Here is an 8654-nt window from a genome sequence, read left to right on the forward strand (position 1 = left end):
GACTATCCTTGTTATTGATGGTTACAGATTTGACCATAATAATTTTTTTACGGTTGCAGGTTTGACTAAATCTGACAATTGTCAGGTTTGACTGTGGTTACATATTTGACCATAATAATTTCTTTTAAAATTATGGTTAAATATGTAACTATCAAAAGAAAATTTAAATAGGGGTGTGAAAAGAAAAATTTAATTTAAAAATTTATGAGGTTATAAATGTAAAAATATCATATATTAAACTATTATAAATTATAATAACTCATATGTGCAAAGCAATCTGACATGCATGTACTTTTTATATTTAATAATTAATTTAAAAATACTTATTTTGGTAAATAATTTATACAATATACCTCTATACGTTAAAGGAATAACAAACCTAGAATAATATTAATGATAAAACTTTTCCTTCATTTCATTGTGTTCAAATTTAATTTGAAGATTTTGCATAATTATAAATTTAAAAGGGGTTGAGATTTTTTTTTTAAAAAAAAAGTAGTTATAAAAATGATATAGGTCACTTTATTTAAAGTTCACTTACAAAATAACAACATTTAACTTAACTAAAAAAACAATAAATTTAATAAAAAAATTTAGGCTAACCAAAGGAAAAATAAATTATGATTCAAATTGAGTAAAATAATTATGCCACCCTGGTGCACCTCTGTACTTGTCTTTCTCTTGACATTCTATTGTGGAGTGGCGCTTCTTGTCGCCTTTGTCACATAGAATAAAGTATTACGGTCATAATAAGTGTATCTTTGACTACCAATATTTTCATTTTGTAAGTTATTACGTTCTCCATTTTTATTTTTATTTTGATAAAAATTTGTGGTTCAAAGAAATTATGAACTTTACCATATTGATTAGTGTGATCAACTAAATATAATAATAAATTATCATCAGTAATATAAGTTCTTAACCAAACATAGACCAATAACCATATTATATTCCTGGAACAGCATACCGTTCCACACCTCAATGACCTCATTACCATGGTAATACATTAAACCCGCAAACATAAAAATCTATAAATATTTTTTGTTCTTTAATGTTAATAACTTCATTTGAATAAAATTAGAATTACAACATAATCATATACATGGCCAAATCACTTTACATTTTACCTTCATTTTTCAGATAAACATACATCTTTTCTGTGTATCTCTGTCAGAATTCTCTATTCAATTCTTTCCTCCGAGCAAAACTAAAGTATACTCCGTGGCGTCAATAAATACATGCATTGAAGTTTCACATTCTCCGAACATTCGAATAGATACATTTAACTATGTTAAACTCCGAAGGAATGTCCATGGCCCGGTCGCAGTCCCGATTCTGAGACATATATAATGCAAATTTACATTCAGAAATATTTCATACAAATGTCGTATTAGACTGATCAATAGTTTACATTAGCTTAAGCTTTCGGACTGAAATGAGCTCAAGATAATATGTGTTCAGTTAGCGTCTAAAATAGTATCAAGAGGACGTATTAGAGTTAACTAACCGATGTAGCACAATCACAATTATCATGTCTGCAAAAACATAGAGTATTACAGTTTGGGGAACTATGAGCAATTTATCGATGATATATGTTGGTTGTTGATAGAGAAGTAAATTGCTATTTATACTGAAAAGTTACTGAATGATCACTGATTCTGTATAATGATATGATCGGCTATAGTTGAAGTCCTCATCCATGGCCATTGATAAAGTTGAGTAAAATTTTTGTCAAAATTACCTTACAATTTTGCCAAGCACAATGTAAATCCAGAAACACAAATGATTCAATTGACAAAATTGGAAGTTGACTGAAGGATTAGTGGTAGTGAGGCCGAATGACGAGGTTCAAAAGTAATTAATATGAAAAGTTTTTAAACAACAATTTAAATTAATGAAGCTGCAACATTACCTCAAAACCCCAGCGAACATCCGCAAAGCTCATGTAGATTGACAAGGCAACCCAGATTCCGATAAAACCATAACTTGAGGAGGGAGTAACAAGACAATGATGCTACTACCGCCACTGTGATCTGAGATAAATAAAAAAATCAAGTCAGCATGATGTTATATATGTTTGTTAGAAATTGATCTATTTTTACTTGCCATGGAATAAGCAGAATAAGCATAATCAGATGCTCCGAAGTTAATGCCATCGAAAACAAATGCCAATGCATTAATCGGCTGAGTAAGAGCAACAAACTGGAAGAACAATAAAAAGCAAAACAAAGTGTTAGAGAAGAGTTGCATGACATTATTTCACTCTTTTAAAACAAATGCAGAAAAAAATGGATGTGTATATTAACATTGTACCGGGATTCCTATATGAATCAGGTGAAGTACACTGGCATCTTTAGTAAATAATCTTGATCCAAATTGCAAACCAATCACAAGGACTACAGTTAGGCCTAACCCAAGAATAACTCCAAACTGTAAAAAGAATTATGAGAAGCATCCGTAATAATTATCACAATGCATTGAAGTATTTAGAGATTATGCAAACCATTGAATACCTGTAGTACCCGGGATGCGGCAGTCATTGCCTTACTGTGATTTTTTCTAGCAAAAGAGCTTGCAAGGATTGCCTATTCACAAAATCACATTTAATTCGTGCATTATTTCTGGTGATGTTCTATATCAATTTATAATTATCAGGGCTCTACAAGATGTATTATTATTTTTGTAACCTGTCCAGCAACAACAAGTCCATCAGCAAGAAGGGATGAAGCACAGCCAGACCTGTAAGCAAATCTGGAAAGCAGCCATAGGAATTGATCCTTGGCGAGCAGCCATTGATGCAGATAGAGAGTTACACAAAATGTTACAGCTATGACTCGAGCTAGTAACAGAAACCCTGAAACAAATTGTAGTTTTAGAAGACCATGGCTTTGTCAAATGCTATTAAAGTGAGTGGAGCGTCCTAAAGAAAAGAAACACTAGTTTAAGTAATATTAAAAGAATGAAACTTTAAGTTTTTGATTTTAGTAACGAGATATCAACCAAGAAGTATTTACCGTTTTCAAGAATCGGCTGAACTGTGGAGTCTTTAAAACTGGGAGGTAAGGGCTGATCGACTTTTTCTGCAATAGTTGCCACAGCAGTATCACCGAAATGAGGTATCTGCATTATATACCAAGTTCTGTTATACACCAAACAATTAATACCAGAAGATGTATGGTACGCATCCTTCCATCATTGACACACATATGAGCAAACTCAAGGGAAAGAAAAGGTTGATTAATTTAGGCGAGATTCTATAGTACTTACTGAGAAATAACATGTGCTATTGCCGCACCACTGACACCCAAGCCGAACACAAACATAAAGATTGGGTCTAAAATTATGTTTGTTGCATCTCCAGCCACTAAATTGGTAAGAAGATGGCAGTTAAGATAAATATCAAAATCCAATTTAGAAGACAACAAAAATAGGAGATCAAGTAATACAAAAATAGGCACTATATATGAGAAAAATAGTATAGAGAAACTCCTCTTTTATGAGAAATATTGGTGAAATAATCGAGGCAAAAGAAATAGTATGGAATCAAGGAAGGTTCCCACTGTCCTTGAACACTATGTTTGAGTTAAATGATATCATTATCAGTCCAGATATGATGGCAGTTCAGAGTTCTCAAATTTGAGATTACCATATTCATGAATGGTTGCAAAAGATTTGGATAAGCCTTCCCATTCACTTAAAGGTTCTTCCACAGCAATACCAGGAAATAATATTGGTCAATAGTTTTATATTGCAAACTGAAGCAGATATTTAGCTGGATTTGTGTCACTTCTGTTATCATAATATTTATGGCCACAAGTGAAAATATTAGAGTTATTAGAAACATATTATATAGAAAACTTAACCAGAGCACACGGTGATGCTTGCACTTCCACATGCTTCAGAACATTGCAACACTATCATCATCAACAAGGTGCAACTTTAATTCAATCAAGGATAAGGCATGCCATGGAGGTGGAAGATAAAACTTTATATGAATTTCAGAAGCCAATTTTAAGCTTAATATCAATCCCTTCATGGTTTTCCAGAAAATGTTCTTGACACAAGACAATTATGGAATTTGGGAAAATAGTAACCCAAGTGTTTGTAGCTAACATTTCTAGATCTATTGAGTTTTTGATGATCCTGAAGTGCTGAAGTTCAATAACTTAACAGTAAAAACATTCTTAATTGGCTTTATCATATACTGAAACAGATATAGATGACGAAAACTATAGTCTAAAAAATTTTATTTTAAAATGATGAACTGAAATGGAGAGTCGGTGCTGCATACCTAAAATGTTTCAATTCAAGGGAACTAGATGCTCCAGATAAAACATAAACAACATTTTTCTACTTAAAGAACAGATGACTTGGCTGGAATAGTAATAAGGCTCATGCAGCACAGTAAACTGATACCAACTGCTAAAATAACTCAAATGTATGAAAAAGAGGTGATGCTGGTTTCAAATAAACTTTGGTAGAATTATCAATGACACTAGGAAAGCAGAGATTGATGAGGGCCTCTAATGATGATGCCCATAGAAAATGAAATCACAGGTGAACAATCAGGATCATACCAAACATGTTGACCGTAGGTAGGCTATGCGAAACATTCAAAGTTTCAAACTACAGCGTTTATTCAATGCTGATCTCAGAGTTTATGGATGACCTTAACCACATAAAGGAAAATCTTTTAAATCAAAATCTTTTCTTTTGTCTTGCACAGATCATATATTCCTGGACATATTCTGACTTCATTCTCAAGTGTTAGGATAAAATATTAAGATGCAATACTATGGTGAAATCGTGTTGCCTGAATTTACATACATGCTCAAATGTGTACTTTTTCAAGTTCAAGAAGCAAGGTCTGGATTATCATTTTATAATAATGTCAGAGGCCATCATTTGAAAAGGGCTCTTTCAAGCATGAAAAGAAACAATGTTTATCTCAAATGCACTATCACTATATGCATAACAATTGAGATAATCCCCTGAGCATATATTATAAAACTGAATCAAGATAAATAAAATTTCCCAAGTACAAACATGTTCAAAACTAGGGAAGCGAGAATTGAATGATACAAGTACAACAAGCTTTTGAGTGAACATGTGAGTGAATATTGGCATTGTTTTCTAATTTCTTACCAGTAGCATAAAGAGGGGTTTTCGTGTCTTTAAATCCTCGAAAGACCCCTTGCATGGCTAATGACAACAGAACAGCAGGAGCCCCAAGAGACCTCAGCGTCAAGTATTGGGATGCTGGAGTGAGCATAGGTGAGTCCTGTTGCAAGTAAAAGTTTTCCATCATATGTTGGCTAGCAGTTCTGATACAGTATGGAAACATCATAGCAAACATAAAGATGAAAACAACAAGTTTCAAGACCATAACCACATAAGAATCAAGGGTGCTTTAAAGGCATCAGAAAGAAATTACCATTCGTAATTCTTAAAGACAACCAGAGTATGTAGGACACTTCCTTGTACTTCTTTCAATTCATTCACTATACTGTCGTATTGAATGATCCCGGTCAAATACTTTTTATCCATATAATGCATACAGCTCTAGTTTCTGGTTGGGCTGGCTCGATGGCTCTATACGAATTAGCGGTTTTTGATCCCTCTGACCCCGTTCTAATGGGCATGATAAATGTATCCATATCATTTCTAAATGATGGGATAAGCGTATGCTCCTAATAAGACCATAGATGCAGTAAGCTCTTCTACACTGATACTCTAAACGGCTTAAAAGTTACCCTTTCTGAACAAGAGATTGTTAGACAAAGGACTTAATTTAACTTTTTGATAGACAAGTGGAAACATCGACTTCTGATTAGTGAACAAGAATCAAGTTGTCTGCATTTAAGGTAGTGAATGTGATGATAAAAACCACTCATACGGTAATAAACAAAGAAGTGGAAATCATGAATGGAACCATTTAATAGAATAATTTAGTAATGTCTACTTACCGCTTTTACACCCATAAAGTTCAAGAGTGGTTTTGCTCCTAAAATGAGAATGAAAGCTTGAACAAGACCAAGTATGCCACCTATCACCAATGCTGATGTAACTGATGGAATATATTTGTATTCATTTTCTGATTTGATGATTCTTGCGGCATTATTATAGCTTAAAGATGAGCCATGAACTTGTTTCTCATGATCTGATAGTCAATGGCAACAAATAGACAGATCAGCATTTTGTTGCACAACTTACCTAATTAGCTTCCACATTTTTTCATAAGCTTGACTAAATAGATATTGAAAAACATTATATAAGTATTCAATTCTTTATCACTGAAATACCATCATGATGAATCAATTCTTTCAATTCATTCTCCTCAGAAAAAGAGCTTTCATATGCTCCAATCTCAGCTTCTTCAGTAACTGTTTTAGACACAGCATCTTCCTCGGCAACAAAGGATGTTGTAACACTGACAAGGGGAAATATGGCACCTTTCTTGACACTTGATTCAACAGAGCTATATGAGGCGCTCAACAGCAGCAAGCTCTACCGCACCTGTCATTTGATAGTTACACAAACAAAATGATTGGTTGATTATTATTGCAGCAGCAACATCAGGGAAGACAAAAAGTAATTGACTATCTGATTGTTACTAGTGTGATGCAAATAAAATTAACTGAAAATGGCAAAGTAATAATGATTCATGTTTTAAGCATGCAAAGAATTACTTTTAAAAATATAAATTAGGCACCACGCCATTTCAAATACTATAGAACAGAAATTAACATTCGAAAGTGGTTGTCACCAAAAGACTCTTGCTTTGTTTACTCTAAAGAAAAAGCCATATCAAATCCATAATGCTCATAACAAAGTATTCAATAGCATAAAGGAATATGGGTTCCACAAAACAGAAAACATTGAGGCATAAGAAACAAAAGAAAAAGCCAAATCACGAGAGATTTGATCAGGAGACTGACATAAAGAAGTCAATCAAAGCTCCCAAATTAAATCCATGTAGAAGTTTTAGGATTATAAAATAAAATAAGTGAAGGAATCAACTGTACCATGAACATGTGAGATAAAACATAACATAATAAACACAAGGATATGGGAACTGAGAGCATAAGGTATCAACATCTGTCACTGTTAACTAAAAACAACATGCACTAAAATTCCACAAAAATGTGCTATATTATCATGAACATGATTATTCACTCATGCATAAATGAAGGTTCCTAATTGTGCAGTTTGCCAAGCTACAGCCTCAGAGATGTCAACAAAAATACCTCACAGTATCACATTTCCCTCTGTACACCACAGATCCAACCTATCATTCTATGGCACCCCTATAAAAAGACTGTCAATGATTTTTAACTTCATATTAGTCAGTGAGACAAGATTCTGCTGCAAACTTCACTTTTTCCTCATAAATTAGCATCTTTCACTCAGGAAAGCAGAGATCACTAAACCAGATTTTCACCAGAATGCCGCGAATGCCAAGAGGTGTCACATCACGGCATCTGTTTGTATGCCATGAGTGATGATGCATGTTGTCCTTCTCACAGCAGACAAGCTAGCTAGGTGCAACATTTTTCATCAAGACACCTGTGTTTTTAGTTACTCAGTACAAGAGACAATGGCACAGCAACTCTTCCAAAGTAGAGCCAGACCAAGAATATGCTTCTTTTGCTGCCTCCAGGACTTTCGTAATTTATTGCTGCCAGCAGAACCAATTCTAGTTGCAAATATTGTTTACCATAACATCTACTTATGATAAGGAGCACCCAATTTTTCCACCTCCTGTTACACACTGTCAGCTCCATGAATATTCCACTTATTGCATGACCATAACTCTAGAAGATTCTTATGACCAAGATGTGTCCATTGTCAAACAGAGTATGTGACAACAATTCCATCCAACTCGAGCAACTGAAACCAGCACTTAGAGATACTCAAATATGAGACGTTCATATATTTCCAACTCTTTCCTAGCGCAGTTAAGGCGAGTGTACTCATTTCACCATGAGAGAAGAGCTTGGATTACTAATCCCTTGTGTATTACATCATACTGTTAGTTGGGGAAACACTTTCAAGAAAAAGAGGCATCATCATATCACGGTGTAGGCAAGTTCAGCAGGTTCAAAGCAATAAAATATTAGCTTCAATTTTTGCCAAGTCAAAATGATTTTCCAAATTAAGAAACATATGTCATATTGCACATCCTATTTCTTTGAACTTTAACGAAAACAATCAAAAGTTGTTAAATTACTGAACTCAGTCACCAAAAAAAAAAAAATATCTTATAAGGCCATTCTCTCCTTGTAGAGTACAACAGAGAAGGCAAACTCTAATTTCAATTTCAATCAAGCCCGTTTCCCTAAGTCTACGACTACTCAGGTCAAAATCCATTGATGTTGTGTGTGGTTTCTGGCCTTTCAGTATAATTGAAATTCAGTCAAGGAAGAAAAACTATAAAACAGAGTTTTTCCTCAAAGCAATTTGATTGTTCCACTTTGGCAAGGAAGAATTAGCAAATTTAGAGGAAAAGTTAGATGAGGCATACAGTGAAAAGAAATAACACCACAAATTGGAAGGAAAACACACAAAAGTAGGTGCACAATAAAAACATAGAAGATGCATTCTATAATCTACATGAGGTATCTATTTATGCTAGAGCAAGAAATAGAAGACCA

General features: G+C 33.8%; 1 pseudogene; it reads right to left on the reverse strand.

The window, feature by feature from the left end:
• Window positions 1–2067: 2067 nt before the first annotated feature.
• LOC120274631 lies at window positions 2068–7784 on the reverse strand (annotated as a pseudogene).
• Window positions 7785–8654: the final 870 nt, after the last annotated feature.

Source organism: Dioscorea cayenensis, chromosome 13, assembly GCF_009730915.1.
Source record: "Dioscorea cayenensis subsp. rotundata cultivar TDr96_F1 chromosome 13, TDr96_F1_v2_PseudoChromosome.rev07_lg8_w22 25.fasta, whole genome shotgun sequence".
NCBI lineage: Eukaryota > Viridiplantae > Streptophyta > Magnoliopsida > Dioscoreales > Dioscoreaceae > Dioscorea > Dioscorea cayenensis.